The sequence below is a fragment of the Caretta caretta genome, chromosome 9 (assembly GCF_965140235.1).
Source record: "Caretta caretta isolate rCarCar2 chromosome 9, rCarCar1.hap1, whole genome shotgun sequence".
Taxonomy (NCBI): Eukaryota; Metazoa; Chordata; order Testudines; family Cheloniidae; genus Caretta; species Caretta caretta.
Genome location: NC_134214.1, coordinates 70738816 through 70759671, shown reverse-complemented (window position 1 = coordinate 70759671; position 20856 = coordinate 70738816). Strand labels below are relative to the sequence as shown.

Genomic DNA, 20856 nt, shown 5'->3' with positions numbered 1-20856 from the left:
AGGGTCTTTAGGAAGAAGGTATTCCCTTAACAGTGTTATGTCAGAGTAAACTTTTCACCTCCCATTCCTCAGACTTTGCTCAGCTAAGTTTTTTATTCAGGCAAGCTATAAGTTTAAACAATTGATTTCAGGGGCAAATAACCACTTGTGTGGCTGTGTAAGGGTTCAGGTGAGAGCTGGGCATTATGAGAAATGTCAAAGCTAGTGCTCAGTCATGCTTAGGTTGTGTGAGCAGTCCATGACTTGAACACTCGGTAAATCCAGGGTGTGGTCAGGGGATAGGTTCAATATTTTCAGAATTGTCCTGGGAAGCTCAAAGGCTGTCTCAAGGACTGAAAAGTTAGCGGAGTTGACAGGAAGATTCCAGGGGACCAGAGTTAAGAGGCTCAAGCTGGAATTTTTCATTGACTACGCTGCAGTTTGTGCACTTTAAAAATAGCCAACACGTAGAGAAAGAACCTCCCCATAGACAGAGATGGAGAAAATCCACGACAAAAGGAGATAGACAGGATTTACAAGTCTAAAGAAGGAAGGTGAAGATGAGTCACAGAAAGAGACTTGGAGGACATGGAAAGGGTAAGGACATATAGAGCTTCAGGGGAGGAGGTTACCGGAGAGTTGGGGGACAGCACTGGAGAGAATTTGCACTACAGCACATGGCCACTTTGGGGCTGCAAATCGAGAAAGATCACAGGAAGAAAAGACAGTAGGCAAAAAAGGCAGAGGCTCAGAAGATGAGGCATAATTACCTCTGAAAGCTTTAGGAGCTTTGTAGGATCTTCCTCAGCCTTCTGAGACACAGGTCATCCAGCAATGCAGACATGCTCCTGAAGCCATCCAGTCCCACTATGAAGAACTGAGGATTTTCAAAAGAAAATCCCTTGGGCACCCCAACTCTCACTGAAGGCTCTAGAGAAAGATCCAATGGTTATTTGTACCTTTTGAAAATATTGCCCATAATGTATTTCAAAAACATCCCTGGACCCAAAGGGGGTCGGAGGAAAACTACCAGGAAATTGTTTCTTAATACAATATGTAGTGGCTGAGACTACACCAGCCACTACACACCAGCCACTTGGTCACACCAAGGCCACGCTTGCAGTATTTCTTGCTCAAAGGTAAGATATCTTATTTTTACAAAACTTTCAGCCCCATTTTGTGGCCTCACAGGCTGTGTGTTCAGAAAACTTAGACTGTTTGAGTTTTTATCTGATCCAAACAAATCCCTGAATTTTATGAGATTTGCCCATCTCCACCTTACTTCTTTCCATGATAGCCAAATCCCACTGTTGCATATTAGATTTCAGCGTAAAACTGATGTAGTTGGTTCAAGCCTGCTTTTATGGCACTGTTTAACACTAAGTGCAAAACACAAACCTACACCCATTATTCTGCACTTTAGCAGATTTTCCTTTAGTGCACGAAAACTATCTTCACTCCTCCTCCCCCAACACACATGGTGGCACTATGAACTAACACAGTGTAGAAAGAAATCACAAAAGTGGGAAGATTTCTGCTAGCTTTGACTTCCTTGGACATTAAGGTCTCAGTTCTACAAATACTTTTGTATGAGTAGTCCCATCAACTTCAATGTGATTATTGATGTGCATAATGATAAGGTTATACATAAATATTTCTAGGATTTGGGCCTAATGGACTGTAATACTTTCATCTGATTTTGGTTGTTGCGTTTAGTGTACACATGTTGGTGGCTGTCAAGGTTCCTCCCCCACTCTGAACTCTAAGGTACAGATGTGGGGACCTGCATTAAAAACCTCCTAAACTTATCTTTACCAGCTTAGGTCAAAACTTCCCCAAGGTACAAAATATTCCACCCGTTGTCCTTGGACTGGCCGCTACCACCGCCAAACTAATACTGGTTACTAGGGAAGAGCTGTTTGGATGCGTCTTTCCCCCCAAAATACTTCCCAAAACCTTGCACCCCACTTCCTGGACAAGATTTGGTAAAAAGCCTCACCAATTTGCTTAGGTGACTACAGACCCAGACCCTTGGATCTTAAGAACAATGAACAATCCTCCCAACACTTGCACCCCCCCCTTTCCTGGGAAATGTTGGATAAAAAGCCTCACCAATTTGCATAGGTGACCACAGACCCAAACCCTTGGATCTGAGAACAATGAAAAAGCATTCAGTTTCTTATACGAAGACCTTTAATAAAAATAGAAGTAAATAGAAATAAAGAAATTCCCCCTGTAAAATCAGGATGGTAGATATCTTACAGGGTAATTAGATTCAAAAACATAGAGAACCCCTCTAGGCAAAACCTTAAGTTACAAAAAAGATACACAGACAGAAATAGTTATTCTATTCAGCACAATTCTTTTCTCAGCCATTTAAAGAAATCATAATCTAACACATACCTAGCTAGATTACTGACTAAAAGTTCTAAGACTCCATTCCTGGTCTATCCCCGGCAGAAACCAGCATATAGACAGACACACAGACCCTTTGTTTCTCTCCCTCCTCCCAGCTTTTGAAAGTATCTTGTCTCCTCATTGGTCATTTTGGTCAGGTGCCAGCGAGGTTACCTTTAGCTTCTTAACCCTTTACAGGTGAGAGGAGCCTTCCCCTGGCCAGGAGGGATTTCAAAGGGTTTTACCCTTCCCTTTATAATTATGACAGTGGCCTGTGAAATATAGGAGGTCAGACTAGATGGTCTGATGGTGTCTTCTGGTCTTAAACTCTATGACGCTAAAGCAGTATCAAGTTGAAGCTAAAAACTGACCAAAGCACTCATACCACATGAAATTTTTGAGAATGCCAAATGTATTTGAAATGTATTTATTTATTTTGGTGCTGTAATGGTTATCCAAGCACTGAAATAGCATCTTTTGTTAAAGTTGAAATGATTTCAATTGATTTTTGCCAAGAGGTGGGAAATGATAAATAAAAGTAAAGATTTTTGTTTTTCTTAAATTCCAGAAATTTACTGAACAATAAAATGGGGGGGAGAGAGGGGAGGAAATGGTTACTTGTAAGCGTGAACTGTGAAGGAAAGTTGGCAGTTTTGTTAAAACTCCATCATCTTCAAGTGATGTTAATTATTGTAATTAATTTTGATATTTCCTATGTACAGCAGCTTTGATAAAAGGTTTCCAGCAATTGTTGAAGTGTTTATTTTTGAGACAGTGTCTATTTTGAGGCATGTAGTAGTTGATGGAATAAATTATTCCTTTATGGGAATGTTTCCAGATTTGAGGAGTTGTACTTCTTTCCATGAGAAATGTCCAGGGTAGCTTTTGAATTTTTTTGCTTGACCAGGGACTGTGAAGATGAGTTTCACATCCATGACCGGATATTGACTTAACATCTCAATTCTGAAGACCTGCATTGTGAAGAAGTTGGAATACTGTGGTATGTAAAGATATATATTAATTTATTCTGCTGAGGAAATATAAATGGTCTCACATCTCCAGTAGTGACTTTTCCATGTAGATGTTATATCACAAAACCAGCTGTCATTAATGACGTAATTGATCTATCCTTCTGGGAGAAGAAAGTGGCCTAAGTTTTCAAAAGTGATTAGTGATTTTGACTTGAGACAACTTTAAGGGGTCCTGGAAGTGGGTATTTAATTTCAATTAAGTCGTGTCCATTTGGGCACCCAAAATCACTAGTCACCTTTGAAAATTTGGGCCAAAATGCTGAACTGTTTAAAGATCTTTTATGTTTTGTTTGTGCAATGAAAACCCAGTATGCAATGTGTTTTGTTGTGCCTTCACTTATTTGGTCTCTATAATAGTGTCTTGCATTTTTTGTAGTATACTGAAATGCTATATTGTTTGAGTGCATGTTAGTGACAAATTTCAGAATTCTTTAATTTGGTGTGATTTCAGTGCATATGGTGGCAGTTCTTTTAACCCCTCCTAGCATCACATTCCAAAATACTACTGAACATTGAAACAAACTTTCTACAAACAGAAAGAATTTATGGGACAACAACAAGAAATAAGCCAGTAACAGAACAGGTCGAAAAATTATACATATTTTTTGCAGGAAAATCTTTTTCTTTTCTTTTTTTCCCCCCAATTTTTGGGAAACATTTCCTGTTTTTAACAATGAATAAATAATACCAGATTCTTCAGTTTTCACAAAAAGAAACATTACACAACAAACAAATGTTCAGTTAGACAAAAAATGGAGACACTGGTTGATGGATGAACCTCTTAAAGTTGAGCAATTTGATTTGGATAAGCACCCAGACACTTGAGCTATTCATCTGAACCTATGTAGCTCTTGAATCAGCAAAATCGAGCTTTAAATCTTGGAAGAAAAAGCTTTATCCTGAGGATTCTGGCTTTTCTTGTTGATGCTTGAGTTAGAACTACTATGGCAAGTGGCTCACACCATTCAAGATTTTATTTTTTTATATTACTCAGTTTTTTCCCAGACTCTAAAAATGGTTCAGTTCAGATTTGGTTTGAACTTTGGTTAAGCACTCAGATACAAGAGGCATTCAGTAAACACCACAGAGCAATACATAGATAGTTTGGGGCCAGTTCCTATTCTAACAAAACCATATTCACCCATAGCTGTTGGAATTGTATGTTATTTTCACAGGTTCTTGGAAACTTAAATGCAAAGCTTAATTCCATAAGCAATTCCATTCCATCATCACCCCCACCCTATCAGAGGGCTGTCATTATAGGGTTTTACATGACAACTGATTATCGTATTAACAAACAACAGAATTTATACCATATGTACGATTTCTAATCTGCAAAGCTCTTTACAAACATTAACTAATGAAGCCTCACAACAGCCATGTGAGTAAACTAAGTATTAATGCTGTTCCAGAGATGTGGGAATCGATACGGAGGTTTTCAGGGTGATTTTTCAATGATCGTTTTGGGACGCACAATAGGAAATGGACATGCCTAAAATGGGACGAATTTTCAAAGTGGTGAGTGGGCATTCCAAAAATTCGGAGAGTTTTGCCCCTGTTGTGGGCTGTTTCAGATGCCTGGGATCTTTGAATCTAGCTGAGCAGCTCTGCCTACCAGTTGCTCAATGCAAGAGCATTTCTGCCTTGCTCCAGCACCCTAAAATGGTGACCACCAGATGAGGGAGAGAACACACTGAGATCCCGGACACATCAGTGGTATCTCAAATGCTTCTACTGCTTGGATCAGCATGGGCAAGTCATCACCTCAAACACACTCGGCCTGCTTAGTACAGCTTCTGGAGATGGACGGCATCACAAGATCAGGTACTGCAGCAGCATATTTTTTAACCTAAATAGGTGCATTTCAAATAAAAATGCAAGACTATATCAGAAAATCTCTCTAGTCAGCATCATCTCAGGCCACTGAACACCATGCAAAAGCTTTAAAACAAACAAACAAACTCCAGCTTGTCAACAGAATTATTTCCTGCTGACCCGCTAAAGTATCTGTCCTGGCTACATTTGAAAAAATAGGAGTAAATAGCTTGTATTATTAATTTAAGTTGTATTAATCTGTCAGTGGTATCAGTTAATTCAGTCTTCTGGTACTAATAAGTTCATTAACAACAACACCACCTTCATTTTTAGCCCCCCCCTAGCAACATAGAATCACACCCTCATCTCCACTGCCAAGAACATATGTGTTGTTAGGTTTATTAATGTTACTGGAAGTAGAAAGGGACATGGAACAGCGTTCACATCACACTCCCAGTCAGTACCTGGCCCAGGCCAGGGAAGCTAGTGATCCAACCAGCGGAGCAAATTTGGTGATGAATCCTGGTCATGTGCCACCTAAGGCTTGTTGCGCCTCCGAAGAAGAAGAAGGGAAGCAGTTTTGTTGGTCTCACTGCCTACAAAATTGGCCAGGCCAGGTCCACTGAGAAAATACAGCACGAGTGACTTGTTTAAATCTTTGTGGTTGTTTAAACCCAGCTTTCAAGTGACAAGCCACACAACTTAAAAATAAAATAAAATTACTATAACAACATATTAAGTCTTATGCTGTGTGTACACTACAGCTTATGTCGGCATAACTTATGTCGCTCAGGGGGTTGTATAAACCACTCCCCTGAGCACCATACATTACACTGACATCAGCGCCAGCGTGGACAGTGCTATGTTGGCAGGCGAGCTTCTCCCACTGACATAGCTACCGCCACTCACAGAGGTGGTTTTATTCTGCTGATGGGAGAGAGCTCTCCCGTCCACACAGAGCATCTTTACCAGATGCACTGCAGTGACACAGCTACATCAGTGCAGCTGTAGTGCTGTATGTGTAGACATGCTCTTCGTGTTCAAGAGAGCTCTTACTCCTCAAACCCAACCTTTTCAATCAAAACACCAAAAAGAGTAGCAAACTCCAATGGCATTGTCTTTTTGATACATAGGCCATTTAATTGTCTCTTACTGAGATAACATAGTCAGCCATACCTGCCTCAATTCCAAGCTACTGAAACAAACCACAGGGGAAGGTGTTTTTTCCATTCCCTGCCATACTTTGTATAGGAGCGTTATTGCCCTGTCGCACTCACCCTGGGAGCCATTAGAGGAAGGTTTTTCTGTGGCTGTTAATGGGGCCCAGACAGTTGTGCAAATTGTTTTCCTGGGCTTGGCCACACGACAGTTTGGCCTTTCCATGCAGTGTGACACACAGGGCTAAATTCCAAATATCATGTTTTAAATGCCAGAAACAGAGCTTTGCCAAATACAAATCCCTTTAACACAAATAATAATAATAAGCCAAATACAAATCCCTTTAACACAAACACCGGAGACCAGATTCTCAGTAGCTTCATGTCCTCCTCCTGCAGCTGGCACAAGAAAGTTATAGGGCAGGATAAAGGATCCTCCCTCTGGGTCATAGGTGCTGACTCCGTGAGTGCTCCAGAGCTGGCGCACTCAGGGAAAAAAAAAATAGCGGGTGCTTAGCACCCATCGGCAGCCAGCTGCCCCCTTCCCCCAGTGCCTCCTGCCTCTGGGCAACCCCACTGATCAACTCCTCCCCCTCCCTCCCAGCACCTTCTGCACACTGCGGAACAGCTGTTCTGCAGTTGCAGGACACGCTGGGAGGGAGTGGGAGGAGCAGGGATGGGGTGGGAAGAGGCAGAGCGGGGGCGGGAAGAGGCGGGATGGGGGTGGGCGCTTGGAGTAAGGGGTGGAGTGGGGGCAGGCCCAGGGCAGAGAAGGGTAGAGCACCCTCTGGATAGAGAGGCTTTCGGTGAATACTGATGTGCCTGTGCCACCAGCACTGTGCTCCCTCCGAAGGAGTTGTCATGGCACAGGGGGAGTTCCAGGTTGTCATAGAGCAGATCGGGTCACGCTGGGTAGGGTCCCAATTTGGAGTGTGGCTGGGACTGCCAAGCACCCCAGTGATTCTGCACCAACAGTGCAAGCTGAGGCCTAGAGCTGCCAGGGTTGCTGAACCAAACCCCAACCCCTTCTCCACTCCATCCCTGCACTGGACCCATGTACCCCTAAGCCTAAATCAGGGAATCTTGCTGCAGTGGCCTACAAGTTGGCTGATTAGATGGATTGTGGTTCAGCTGTTCCCTGGACCCTTATGCGGTTAATTTAGTAAACGCGTATAGTATCCTTGAGAACCATCCTCTATGCCCCCAAAATTGGGAAAGAAACACACCAAAAACAGGTTTTTAGATCTCAGGTAAACATACAGATGTCTACATAAATCATGCTGCTTTCTCCTTCCTCGGGCCTCTAGTTTAAAAATGGACAGACAATTCTGAGGAAAGAAGTTTCAGTTTAGAGTGAATTTTTACTGGCAAGTTATAAATCCCTGAAATTAAGAGTTTATAATGGAAATGCTGACACAACCTGAACTAGAGCGGCGTGAATAGCTTCACTGTAATAAATCAGTCACTTGTCTTATAAGTCTGTCACATGTTCTATAAATCAGAAACTTGGAATGTAAATCACATATTTAAAAGCACTTGTTCATAAATCAGCTATACAGATCAACACTAGGAATAATATTTTGGCAGTAAATCACTTTTTGCAAAAATGTTCTCCCATGTCAGTTCATTCCATTACTTAAAAATTACTTAAAGTTCTATTTTAGGGGCTCTATAAGTGAATCTTTAAAATGTGATTTTCCTAATACACCCTGTTTTAAACTATGAACAAAAATGATTTTTTCATAGTAGAAAGCAATTCTGAATGTTCATTATAAGCCTTGTGTTAGAACAATGGAAATCCTTTTAAAGACATTCCTCTTCTTATTATTATAATGTGTGTTATAGCCACTCCAATTGAGATCAGGAATCCCTAGTGCTAGGTGCTGTACAAAACACACCCTGAGACAGTCCCCACCCCAAAATGCTTACAAATGAATAGGCAAAAAAAAGGGGGGGGGGTGTAGGGAAACAAAGGCATAGTGAGGCCAGGTGCTCAACCAATGTCACACAGGTAGTCAGAGGCTGAGCTAGAAATAGAACCCAGACCTCCTGATTCCTAGCCCACTGCTCAATCCACTAGACCACAGTATCTCTACACTATAGCTTACCAAAATTCATTAACAGCGCTCTGCAGTTTTACAGTCCATTTCATTCACAGACCTCAAAGCTCTTTACAAATATCAATAAATTAAGTTTCTTGACATCCTGTCTTGTAGATAAGAATTATCATCTCATTTTATGGAGAGGACGTTGAGGTTCAGAAAGATTATATGGACTATGGATAATTGAAATTGTGCATGATTAAGAATATTGTTGCCACATATTCTCCTCAAAGTTCTAGATTTTGAGGTCTCAGGTAAAGTAATAACTTGCAAATAGTATTCTGACTGGTAAATCTAAAATGACATTTTTAAACAACGTTTTAAAGCCAAAACTGGACATATAGGGGTACATGTTGGCATTCATAGCCCCAATTTTGCAGGACTTTTATTTGGACTATTTTCGGAGCTACTTTCACTCTGTTTTCCGGCATCAGATCTGGGTTTCCATCCTGCAGCTGGATACACATTGTCAGACCCTAGCATCCTCATAGAGCCCTATTTTCTTCAATGGGGTTCCATATAGGCATAGGGTTCTACCTGAGTATATCCAGGCCATAGTGTGAAACTAAATAGGAGCTGGATCCAAATGTAAAGTGAATGGAAAGACTTAAATGGGCTTTGGATCTGGCTCTAGGTGTAGCACAAACTTTATAGATGGGGAGGAGCTCCAAAGCCACAACCAATATGATTTTTATTATTATTATTATTATAGATAGCACAGGTAGCAATGGCTACAGTTAAGGTAGCCCAACACTTCCCATTATAAAATCCTGTTGCCAATTGCTTATAATTTTACCCAATTTTAACTTTTACACAGAAACTTAATTCTGGCATTTCCTAACTTAATATTTTTAACATAGTTTATCTCTGCATAATTAATTCATTATTTGCAAAACAACCAGACTAAAAAAACAGTTTTGTACAACAAGGTCAACAATGAAAAAACAAACTCTAAGTATAGTTATTTAACTTTTTAAATTTTTGGACCATTAGAAAATCTCAGTAAAGGTGCCACATTTGGAAGAAGCATGAAAAATATTAATGTTGTTTTGGCTTCCTAGATATTGCACTTGTACTTGGGTAAGTTCTAAGCCATTGATTTTTAAAGCACAACTCCCCAGATCAATGGCACAATATGGCCCTATGTGTTTACCAGCAGATATGGTTTTCAGCTACGTGCCAGAATTTTTGCTGTTAGCGGAAGAAAACACAGAGTAAGCACAAGAAGCATCCTGGGTTATTTTTCTAGTTTGCCAATGCAGATCTGCTTGTGTGTGTGTTTAACTGCAGACTCCTTTGAAAATGAATTTGGACCCTGTGACCTTTTTCAGTGCTATGTGAATGCGAATGCTGCTCTCTGCAGGCCCCGCTCCTTCCTAATATAAATGTTTAATGTGAAACACAACTCTAAGTAAAAGCTATTTATCTTTTCTTTAATTTCCTTCAGTGCAATTAGAATCTGAAGTGCTCACACTTGTTAGAATGGGCTGAATCTGCAGCCTGTGTTTACAGAACAATAGAAACTCAGGGAGAGATGATCAGCATTCACTCTTAATTTCTGCCCCCTCCTCTCCTGCAGTATACAAACAGATAGGGGGAACAAACATATGTGAGGTGATAACTATCAGAAGGGTAGCTGTTTTAGTCTGGATCTGTAAAAGTGGCAGAGTCCTGAGGCACCTTATAGACTAACAGACGTATTGGAGCATAAGCATGCATCCGACGAAGTGGGTATTCACCCACGAAAGCTTATGCTCCAATATGTCTTTTAGTCTATAAGGTGCCACAGGACTCTTTGCCGCATGTCAGGTGATGTTACTACGTATCAAGCAAGTAATTGCTGAAAAGATATAGGTTCTAAAACAAGTCACAAGTCTCTTTTCTTATGAGCCTTCTTTGTTTTTAAAGGTCTTTGTGTCAGTTCAAGGCCTGTGGGCAAAACAGTGGGCCAGATTCTGATGTCAATTCCATTGCTATAATTCTTTCAAATCAGTGGCATTACTGATTAATGTTTTTTGTTTTTCCTCAATCCTACTTACTCCTAAAGACTGCTGCAGGTTCAAGAGAAGGGACTTTCTCATGGAATATCTGTGGTTTCTAAAGGGAGGTACACAGTGTTATTAATATATGAAGTATTACTGAAGTAGAAGAAATTCCTTTATACTCTAAAAATAATGCTATTGGGTAACTTAACCTCACATAATGACAGGTTTCAGAGTAACAGCTGTGTTAGTCTGTATTCACAAAAAGAAAAGGAGTACTAGTGGCACCTTAGAGACTAACCAATTTATTTGGGCATAAGCTTTCGTGAGCTTATTGCATCCAATGAAGTGAGCTGTAGCTCACGAAAGCTTATGCCCAAATAAATTGGTTAGTCTCTAAGGTGCCACTAGTACTCCTTTTCTTTTGTCCTCACAGTTATCCCAGTTTACAAGGACAAGCATCAGTTTGTTAGCAACAGGACACAAAACCAAATGGTTCTCTCAAAAGGACAAAACCTTTGAAAATCCAGTGGCTGGAGCACAGACAGGAACTCCTGCCTTTATGGTATCTTCCTCCACTTCCCCAGATTCTACAGAAGCTCCTCAAATGTGGCTTACACTGAGCAGAATTTTGCTGGTGAAGAGGGGATGAAACCCAAGAGAACAGCACTCTCCGCTTCACTGTCTTCCTTCTTTCCCGGATTTGAGCAATATGGTGAAGTGGCTGAGAGACCTGGATGCCATCTACAATTCTGTCAAGGGTGGCCTTGTGCAATCTCTCAGTTATTTCAGTAAACATGGAGGGCTGATACTTTCTTGTCTCCTAGGGCAGCAGTATGATGCCTTATTCAGTGATAAGGATTATGAAGCGCATATAGTAATTAATACCATCTGGTAGAAGAGATGAGATTAGAGATCCTGGTCTCATGTCTCCCATCCCAGTGCACCTTCCCACAAATCAAAGCAGTATGTTTCAGTGGGGCTGTGGATTGTGCACAGTGAAGATAGAATATTCAGAAAATTAAGGAGCATCAGTGAAGAATGCATTAAATGTATCACATGGATACATTATGCAGCTGTAATATAAGAAGGCTCATACATGATGTCATTACTAAAACAATACTTGTAGATTAGATTTGAAAATAGTATAACTAGTGTTTTGTTAACATTGCAAAACTACCGATTTCTCACTAATCTCCTTCTCAAATATAATTTTTGCTGAAACTTTCACACACAAACCTGACGCAGGGACCAAGAATGGAAAATTTCAGCTGCTGTTACAGTGTAGCAAAGTTATAAGTAACTGAAAACAAGGGATTATAATGGGAAGCGTTGGGCGACTTTAATATAGATATTGCTATCCAGTCTCCCAATATTTACAGAGTCTGTACAGTTGATAGCGACAATGATGTAGGAGCATCAAAAGGACTAGACTTTGAGGTCAGTAGGAAGAGGCATCTGTACTTTTAAAGATTATCCAAATAATCTGAGCATCTCTAGAAACTAGATTGGGTGATGCCCTCAACAATTTTGCACTCTCAAGGAGATGGGCCAGACAAGCGTATAATCTTTTCCATCTGCAATGTTTGTGATCATGTTGGCTTCTTAATATCCAAAATTTATGCTGTTTTAATATCACCAATGTGAAATTTCTGACACTTTCTATTCTGATGCTAGCCAGAAAATGGAAATGGGGATAACAATTAAATGAACAACTTAGAATCATAAAACATGGTCCAGGCTTGGTTCTAGAAATGGGCATTGGGTTGGGAGTATGGAGCACGAGGAGAGAAGGCCCCATTGATTGGAGCTGGTTCACTTGTCTCGTCACTAGTTCTTACTACACAGACTTCAGAATTCTGCTTACGACATTTTAACCTAAATGTTGACTTTTCTCTCCCTGTATTTCTGATTGTGGACTATATTTCAGTCCACAAGCTTTAAGATCAAGTAATCTAGCGCTGCTGTCTATTCTGCTATTGAGATTTTAAAAATTGGTGCCGGAGCTTTCTCCTGATGTGCCTTATTGTGGAACTTACAGATGGAGAGAGGAGGAGGAAACCTTGTACCAAGTGAACGAATGTATTTACATAGCTCAGGTTCATATAAATTTTTATGACATGTTAGCAGCTGTGTTTGTGTTTTTTGAATCATTTCAAAATATTTTGAAAAGATATGAAAATCTTTGCCAATACATTTTTAAGGGTCACAGTCTTGGCAGTTAAAAAAAAAAAGTATTCTGAAAAATAACCTTTGTGTTCCAAAGAGAATTTGTAACTGCAAAAGGAAATTGAAAGAATTTGATAGTTATTTGTAGAGAATTATGTCCAGACTCATGAAGGATTTTAATAGTATGTTATACTGTAGATAAAATATTTCTCCAGTACAGGTATTAGCAAAGAATCTCTCAAGGATTCTTGAATAATCTCACTGGTAATTGAAAGGATTATAAAACTATTTCTGAAGTACAATGGAAACCTGTCAAATGCACACATTTGTGAGCAGATAAGGGTCTTCTTTTAACAAACCTATTTCTATAACAAAGTTTAGATTGCTCAAATTGCAAACTTCACTTTGATATATACAGGAAATGACTTTTTTAAATCTGCTATTTATTGAATTGTTGAGAGAAAGAGAGAGAGAGAGGAATGAGGCAGGAAGTACAAGGAACTCCCTGGTCCACCATCAACAAGGGGTTAACTCCAGCTCTGCTTACCTCTCACCTTGGATAAATGCTTTGAGGAATGGCTATCAGAGCCACTGCTTAGGAAACTAAGTGTAGGATGGAGGGAGAGGGAGAGAATGTTTGGGAGGATTGGGGAGGTTTTCTATTGCACAACAGTTTACTGTACTTTCTGATTAGAATAACCTTATTTCTTGAGGAAAAAGCCTTGCTGAATTTTTTTTCTGCTGAGTCATTGCTACAATATATTGAAGAGAGAGATTAAATGCAGTTTATAATGGGGGTGGAGGGGAGAATCACTGTGTTTAGATAGAGACATTCAGTATTTTCCTAGGAGCATACGATTTACTGTGTGAGGCTATATACACAGTCAGTAGGAGCTGTCATGAGGGGCCTGACCCAAAGCTCACTGAACTGAATGGGAGCCTTTCTATTAACTTCAATGGGTTTTGGATTAGGCCCCAGATGAGGAGGCCAAACGAAGCTGTATTGGCACTAACATGCCAAAATTAACACAGAGGCCTATTCTCAGAGTACAAATACATGACAAAAATATCCTCTTGCATTAATATGTAAATGGAAAATGCTACTAGATACAATGGTAGAATTCTACATTCACTTTGCATTGAGGTAAATGACAGGACAAAGTGTAAGATAAGAAATTCAGGCCTCCTCACAAGGTTGAGATGTGGTTTTCCTTGGTGTCATGGGTCATAGTTCCTTCATCTCCCTCCCCACCCCGTACTCCATGATGTGCAGTGTTATGAAGTCATGTAGTCCATCTAACTGCTGTCTTCCACCACAGAGGCACTTGTATGTCAATAATGCTGTACAGCCTGTGCAGTAGCCTGAGTCTGCAGGGGTGGAAAGGCAAAGCATTAATTTAATATTTTTGCTTAGTTTCATATCCATGTGCAAAACAATGTACGTTCCTAATCTAATTCTCAGAAATTGCTGAACATTTTTTTGCTGAAACTTTCCAAAAAATTCAACCTGAAGTAGAAGCTCAGCATGGAAAATTTCAACCTGAACAATTAAAATCTGGCAAGACTATAAGCAACAGACAATAATGGCTCACTATTGTAGGTGTCCAGCAACCTTAACTATAGGCATCATTACCTACAGCTATTATCCAATTGAAACCTCCAGCAGAATTTAACAAAGCAGAATTCCCAATTTAATTTAGTTTAGGAAAAAATTATAAGGATATTTTGGTGACCACAGCTGGTCAGGACTTCAGTTTCAGATCTTATCTGAAAGGGAGAACCAACATCAGCACGCTCTCTCTCCAAAACCAGGTATTAGTTCAGACTTAGTGAGAGAAGTTTCAGAGTAACAGCCGTGTTAGTCTGTATTCACAAAAAGAAAAGGAGTACTTGTGGCACCTTAGAGACTAACCAATTTATTTGAGCATGAGCTTTCGTGAGCTACAGCTCACTTCATCGGATGCATACTGTGGAAACTGCAGAAGACATTATATACACAGAGACCATGAAACAATACCTCCTCCCACCCCACTCTCCTGCTGGTAATAGCTTATCTAAAGTGATCATCAAGTTGGGCCATTTCCAGCACAAATCCAGGTTTTCTCACCCTCCGCCCCCCCCCCCACACACAAACTCACTCTCCTGCTGGTAATAGCCCATCCAAAGTGACCACTCTCTTTAAAATGTGTATGATAATCAAGGTGGGCCATTTCCAGCACAAATCCAGGTTTTCTCACCCCCCCACCCCCCTCCAAAAATCACACACACAAACTCACTCTCCTGCTGGTAATAGCCCATCCAAAGTGACCACTCTCTTTAAAATGTGTATGATAATCAAGGTGGGCCATTTCCAGCACAAATCCAGGTTTTCTCACCCCCCCACCCCCTCCAAAAATCACACACACAAACTCACTCTCCTGCTGGTAATAGCCCATCCAAAGCGACCACTCTCCCTACAATGTGCATGATAATCAAGGTGGGCCATTTCCAGCACAAATACAGGTTTTCTCACCCCCGCTCCACCCCCATACACACACAAACTCACTCTCCTGCTGGTAATAGCTCATCCAAAGTGACCACTCTCCCTACAATGTGCAGGAGAGTGAGTTTGTGTGTGTGGTTTTTGGAGGGGGGTGGGGGGGTGAGAAACCTGGATTTGTGCTCGAAATGGCCCACCTTGATTATCATACACATTTTAAAGAGAGTGGTCACTTTGGATGGGCTATTACCAGCAGGAGAGTGAGTTTGGGGGGGGGGGGGGCGGAGGGTGAGAAAACCTGGATTTGTGCTGGAAATGGCCCAACTTGATGATCATTTTAGATAAGCTATTACCAGCAGGAGAGTGGGGTGGGAGGAGGTATTGTTTCATGGTCTCTGTGTATATAATGTCTTCTGCAGTTTCCACAGTATGCATCCGATGAAGTGAGCTGTAGCTCACGAAAGCTCATGCTCAAATAAATTGGTTAGTCTCTAAGGTGCCACAAGTACTCCTTTTCTTTTTAGTGAGAGAAGTGGTACTGATTGAACCATCAGCATCACCACTATTGACACTGGTGACTCCGCAGTTACTTGCATGAGCTCAGAGATCTCCTTCCTAAGGGAGATGTTTTGGGGAGACTGGTAAGGGGTTCTGTCACCCCCTGCCTTGTTACTTCGGGGTGCCTTGGTGCCGTACAGCTTTGGTTCAGATCGCTGACACCAGAAGCCTGCCCAGAAGCACAAAGTCTCACCCTAGCTCTCACCAGCGTAGTTACCCCTGCAGGTGACTCCAGTAGCCCCTCCAGTCCCAAGTTTCCCCAAATCTGTACACTCTGAGTTTTCAATTACCAGACATTCAGACCATTCCCCTTGGGTTCATCACCCCTGAAGGAGTGAAACCAGCCCCCCAGCTATCAGTTCACTTTGGCACACACACACTCCATACAGTTTGCACAACAGAAATCTGCTTTGGGTAAATATAAACAAACAGCTTATTTAATAGAAAAATCACAGATTGAAATATGAAAAAGTAAGGAAGAGTACATACACAACCTCGGGCTTTATGCTTCCATATTAGACAAAACCCCTTTTCAAATACAAGTTACCTACTGCCTAGCTATAGGGCAGATCCTGTGTTTAGGGCCAGCTTCCAACCTAGAGGCCATCCAGTTTCTGGATGAGAAAAACCCTCAGTTTTTACAAGCCTCCTTTTTAAGAGACTTCCCTCCCCTCATCCCCACCTCAGCATGGTGACTCATGGTTATACATAGTGGGGGAAATTCCCTTTTGATTTGATAACCTAGGGATGTCTCAATGTCTTCCACTTAACTCTAATGGTCCATCACTGTCTTTTCATGAGCTGCACAATGGATGGTTACTGCAAGCTGGTTTCACGTAGCTTCCTTCGGAGGTGCCCCTTCCTGCTGTGAGGTATAGTTCAAGTTGTAGGACAGGTTATAAACATAGTTTTCCATATACATAGATTCATAACCACAATATGTATATGTGTCTCATAAGGACTATCAAGTTCAGAACATTACAAGCTTTCATAAAAGACCTTACTCAGGATATATTTATAGCACAATAATACAGAATGCAATCCGTTGGTTCAACTGCTCATTTAAGGGATTTAAACCTTCTATCTCCCCAGAGTGTCTGGACCCTGATTGCCTCACTAAGCCTGATGCTTATATTGTGAGAGCTGACAAGGAAAAGCATTGGATGGCATGCCAAAGAAAGTGGCTTCTACAGGAAGAGGGAGTTTTCATAGTCACCATTCTGCATAGTCTGTTCTATAACACAACATGCCATTGACACAAGTATTACACAGGATATAGGTTAAGTCAGAGGGTTTGATCCTCCTTTGCGGTGATGTGGCACCATTTTACTGGATGAAGCAAAAAAGTCTCTGTGGTAAAACTGCTTTGTCACTTCAAAAGCCTTTTCTGTCTCTCACACATTTTCCCAGATGCATTTTCTCTTCATTCCTTCTTGGGAAGCTGCTGATAACAGTTATTTTCTCTTGCTTCTCTCCTACAGGTTTCTCTTTCTCTATGCTATTGTTTGTTTGTTTTTTTCAGTGGATGCCAGCTCTTGCATATGATTCTTCCAAATGATTATGCAATCACTGGGCTCCATTTTGAACATACCATTTTAAATTACTGAAACATACAGAGGCAGAAGATATCTCCCTTCACTTCTCTCAATATGCACAAACTTTCACTGTTTGCAGGGATAGGTAAATGTGAGGTATACCAAAGCACATACTTTTTAATCAAATTAAAGCTTCTGCAGCAGACTCCTTGGAACTACTTCCAAGGAAGCGTGTCCATTCTCACGGGCAGCATGTTTATTTTAATATACAATGTTGCAAAATATCATCTTACTTTTGTTATTTGCCTGAAGGAAATTCATTTCCAATATGAGATTTTGACACAATATTTACCATTCAAGTACTGCAGCTTTTATTAAAGGGGGTAAAAGATGATGGCATGGGATTTAAAAGAAAATTAATAACAACTGTTGCCAATTTAATCCTATCAAGGAGTTTATTGCAAAGCCAAAGATGAAGTTAGAAAACAGAAGATAATCCAATTGTATAGCATTGCATACATGATCACAAAATATTTTGGATCTGGCTATAAAGTGCATTTTCAAAGAACATTTTCTTAAAGCTAAGGCTCTTATAAGAAGAATACTAAGAACAATCTAGAGTAAAATCCTAGCAGTGGCACTGATGTCAATGGCAAAGCACCGCTGATTTCAGTGGGACCTGGATTTCACCTACGATATGTAAAAGTGAACCCAAACAGCAGCAGCTGCAATGGGGATATAGGTCCACTGACGTTCAGCGTATGGGTATTAAGTAACAGTCTTACCTCCAGAACACTGCTACAAAAGATGTCCCAAACAGGTTCAATGTCTGTTAGATGACCTAGGATGAGAAATGAGTCATTAGCTTCCCCTCACCTCCTTCTGTGACTAGTCTTTTAAAATGATAGTACTGGAAGCCGGCAAAGCAATCCCACACAGACACCACAAACTATCACACCTGTATATGCTAACGCCCGTCTTTCTCTTTCCTTACAAGGGGTGAATGTCTGTGGCCTTTAAAACATATAAACATTGGACTGACTCCTAAACTCATTAAAGTTAATTATAGAGTTGCCATTTTTATTCAAATGACCCTTTGGATAAAGCTATTAGTTTCTTAGTTAATTACAAATACAATTGTTATTTAAATTATCACCACAGAGGGGGTCTTATCCAAAGCCCAACAGAACATCATCTTATACAGGACAGGTGGAATATGTGACCATACTAATGTTAGTAGGAAAGCAGGTCAATATGAAATGCAGCATTGTTCACCCATCTGTGACTTTCAATAGAATTTCTTTCTGTGAGGGCAAAATAGGATTAAGCGCTGGATTTATTTAAAAAAAATGATAGGACTGCAATGTAAAATGGGTTTCATGGAACTTAATCATATCATACATTATATTGTAGTTTTATTATTTCATTAAAAACAGCAAGCCAAACTAGAAAATAAATTAACAGGAAAGAGGCCAAGGGAAGTATTATAAAAGAAAAATATACTAGACGTCCCTTCTATTTTGGAATGCAATATACTCTAAAATGTTCTGACCCTATTGTACTAGTTGTTGATTTAAGCAGAAAATGTTTCCTATACAGTTGCTGCTGTGAAAATTCCCCATGAGACTGCCTAACCGGCATAGCTAATTTTTAATTTAAATTATTTAAAATAATCCCTAACAGGGAAACTGTAGTTTTCCAAATTAATAGGAAATAATTGTCCATTGCTGTGCATAGTTCATTTTACACAGCTAATATAAAAGAGTCAGCTGTATTTCTAATATTCAGTTCTCATACTCCATAATTTCCTAAAGATCAAATCTTATGCATTCTCTACAGTGCATGTATATCATATATATATTACACACAAAGAGATGTTAAGTTTGCTAAATCAAGAACTCAAAAATTAGGATATGCCATAATTAAGGCTTCCTGTGCAACCTTAATTCAGCCCCATTGAGAGTACACATTGTGATACAGCTTTTCATTGCATAATCACATGCTCGTTTTTCAACAAGACCCACTGCCTCATTCAGTGCACAGAATGGATGGCTCTCATTGAATGAGCAGCTATTCAGTATTTCTTTTTATCCTCCTCTTTCATTGATTGGCCCCATGCCTGAGTGACTGCACACTATCCAAACTCTCCACTGAATATGAAGTCCTTAATTTCCTCTTGAGCTCTTCTATGATACTCATCATCATAGTATCTGCATGTTTCACAGGCATTGATGAATTCACCCCTCCTCTCACAGGGTTGTGGTAAAGCTGTTCTCCCCTTTTTACAGCGAGGGGAGCATATACACAGAAGGAAGAAGATGAAAAATGTCCACTAATTTTAGGTGCCCAACTCTGGACAACTAGGGCCTGGTTTTTTCAGAATACTTAGCAGCAGCTAGCACAGTGCATGTTCAAAGCACAGTTCAGAATTTACACAAAACTGGTGCAAACTCTCTCGTGTTGGGCACTGAGAAAATGAGGAAAACACAATTAATGGCCACTTGTGAAAAGTTTGGTTTAAGTGACTTACCCCTCATCAAATTGGAACTTTATAGCTGAGGCAGGAATAGAATTCACTTCTCCAGAGTGGCATTCAACCTCCTTAACCACAACACCAATGATTTTGTTCCTACAACCCCCTGCCTCATTCAATATTCTGAAGCAAATGGGACAGCCTCATTCACTGCATGGTTCGCTGGGTATGTACATTTTGTACACAGACTGAGGAAGGGTTTCCACAGGGGGAAAAAACAGCATGTGATCTTGTCATTAAAGACTTAGCATAATATAGACACACAAGGCAATAACATATGACATACTTACAACATTAATTCTGGAATTTCCTAACCTTTGAATGCTTGACTTAATGTTCTTCTAACAGATCTAAAACTTAGTCAATAGAAATTCCATCATGTGGCATCATATTAACACCACATGGGTCATCAAAAGTGTTGGAACCTTTAGATCCTCAGAAGAGACCACTATCACCTGAAATAATGAAGTAACTGATGGCATCCCAGTCTCCACGCCTCACTCCTTTGCTTTCAAGTCAGGCTGCTTCCTCCGTGATACCTGGACATCAGCAGCAGCCACAAGAGCACAGGAGAGAGAGCTTCCCTGCTCTCAGTTCTGGCACCTGACACCATGGAGATTCCCAGCAGCCAGAAGGAGCAGGTCTTGCCCAGATGTTGGCACATGCTCAGTCCAGCGAGCTTGTAGGAGCTGTCTGTGAATGGAACATATTCAGCACAGATGGATTCCTCGGAGAATTTAGCTGCAAAACTCTGACAAATTTCATGTGTGAACTGTGATTTTTCAAAGGTTTGCAACTTGTCCAAAATTGGGTGGATATTGATAGGGACAAGCAAAAGGTATCCTTGACACTAAAACAACACCACTGTCAAATTTCATGTCCCTGCTCCAAAGTATGGAGATGCTTCTTGAATGGAATGGTAGTAAGAATTTTTTAGCGTGGAGAAAATATATGTGTCCCTAATATTGTCCTTGGAAAAGGTAGAACCATTTTATCCAAAACATTTAATAAAAATCATCATGAAATAATTTCCAAAAATAAAAATTTCTATCTGAATGGTTAAAGTTTATAAATAACTGTAAACAGGTGTGACAAAGTTCCTCGTCTACCTTGGTGGGT

At 40.4% G+C, this 20856-nt stretch overlaps 2 long non-coding RNA genes across 2 annotated transcripts in view; one reads left to right on the top strand and one right to left on the bottom strand.

The window, feature by feature from the left end:
* Positions 1 to 20856, top strand: part of LOC125642892 (uncharacterized) — an 86698-nt gene that overhangs the window by 22188 nt on the left and 43654 nt on the right. Inside the window, exon 3 of the long non-coding RNA XR_007358524.2 lies at positions 3284 to 3376. This is a non-coding gene — a long non-coding RNA (uncharacterized LOC125642892). The remainder of the gene's footprint in view (positions 1 to 3283; positions 3377 to 20856) is intronic.
* On the bottom strand, positions 13077 to 20488 carry LOC142073294 (uncharacterized). Its single transcript, XR_012670095.1, has 4 exons — positions 20193 to 20488; positions 17990 to 18045; positions 16441 to 16534; positions 13077 to 14000 (listed from the first exon to the last, which is right to left on the bottom strand). It is a non-coding gene; the product is annotated as an uncharacterized LOC142073294 (long non-coding RNA).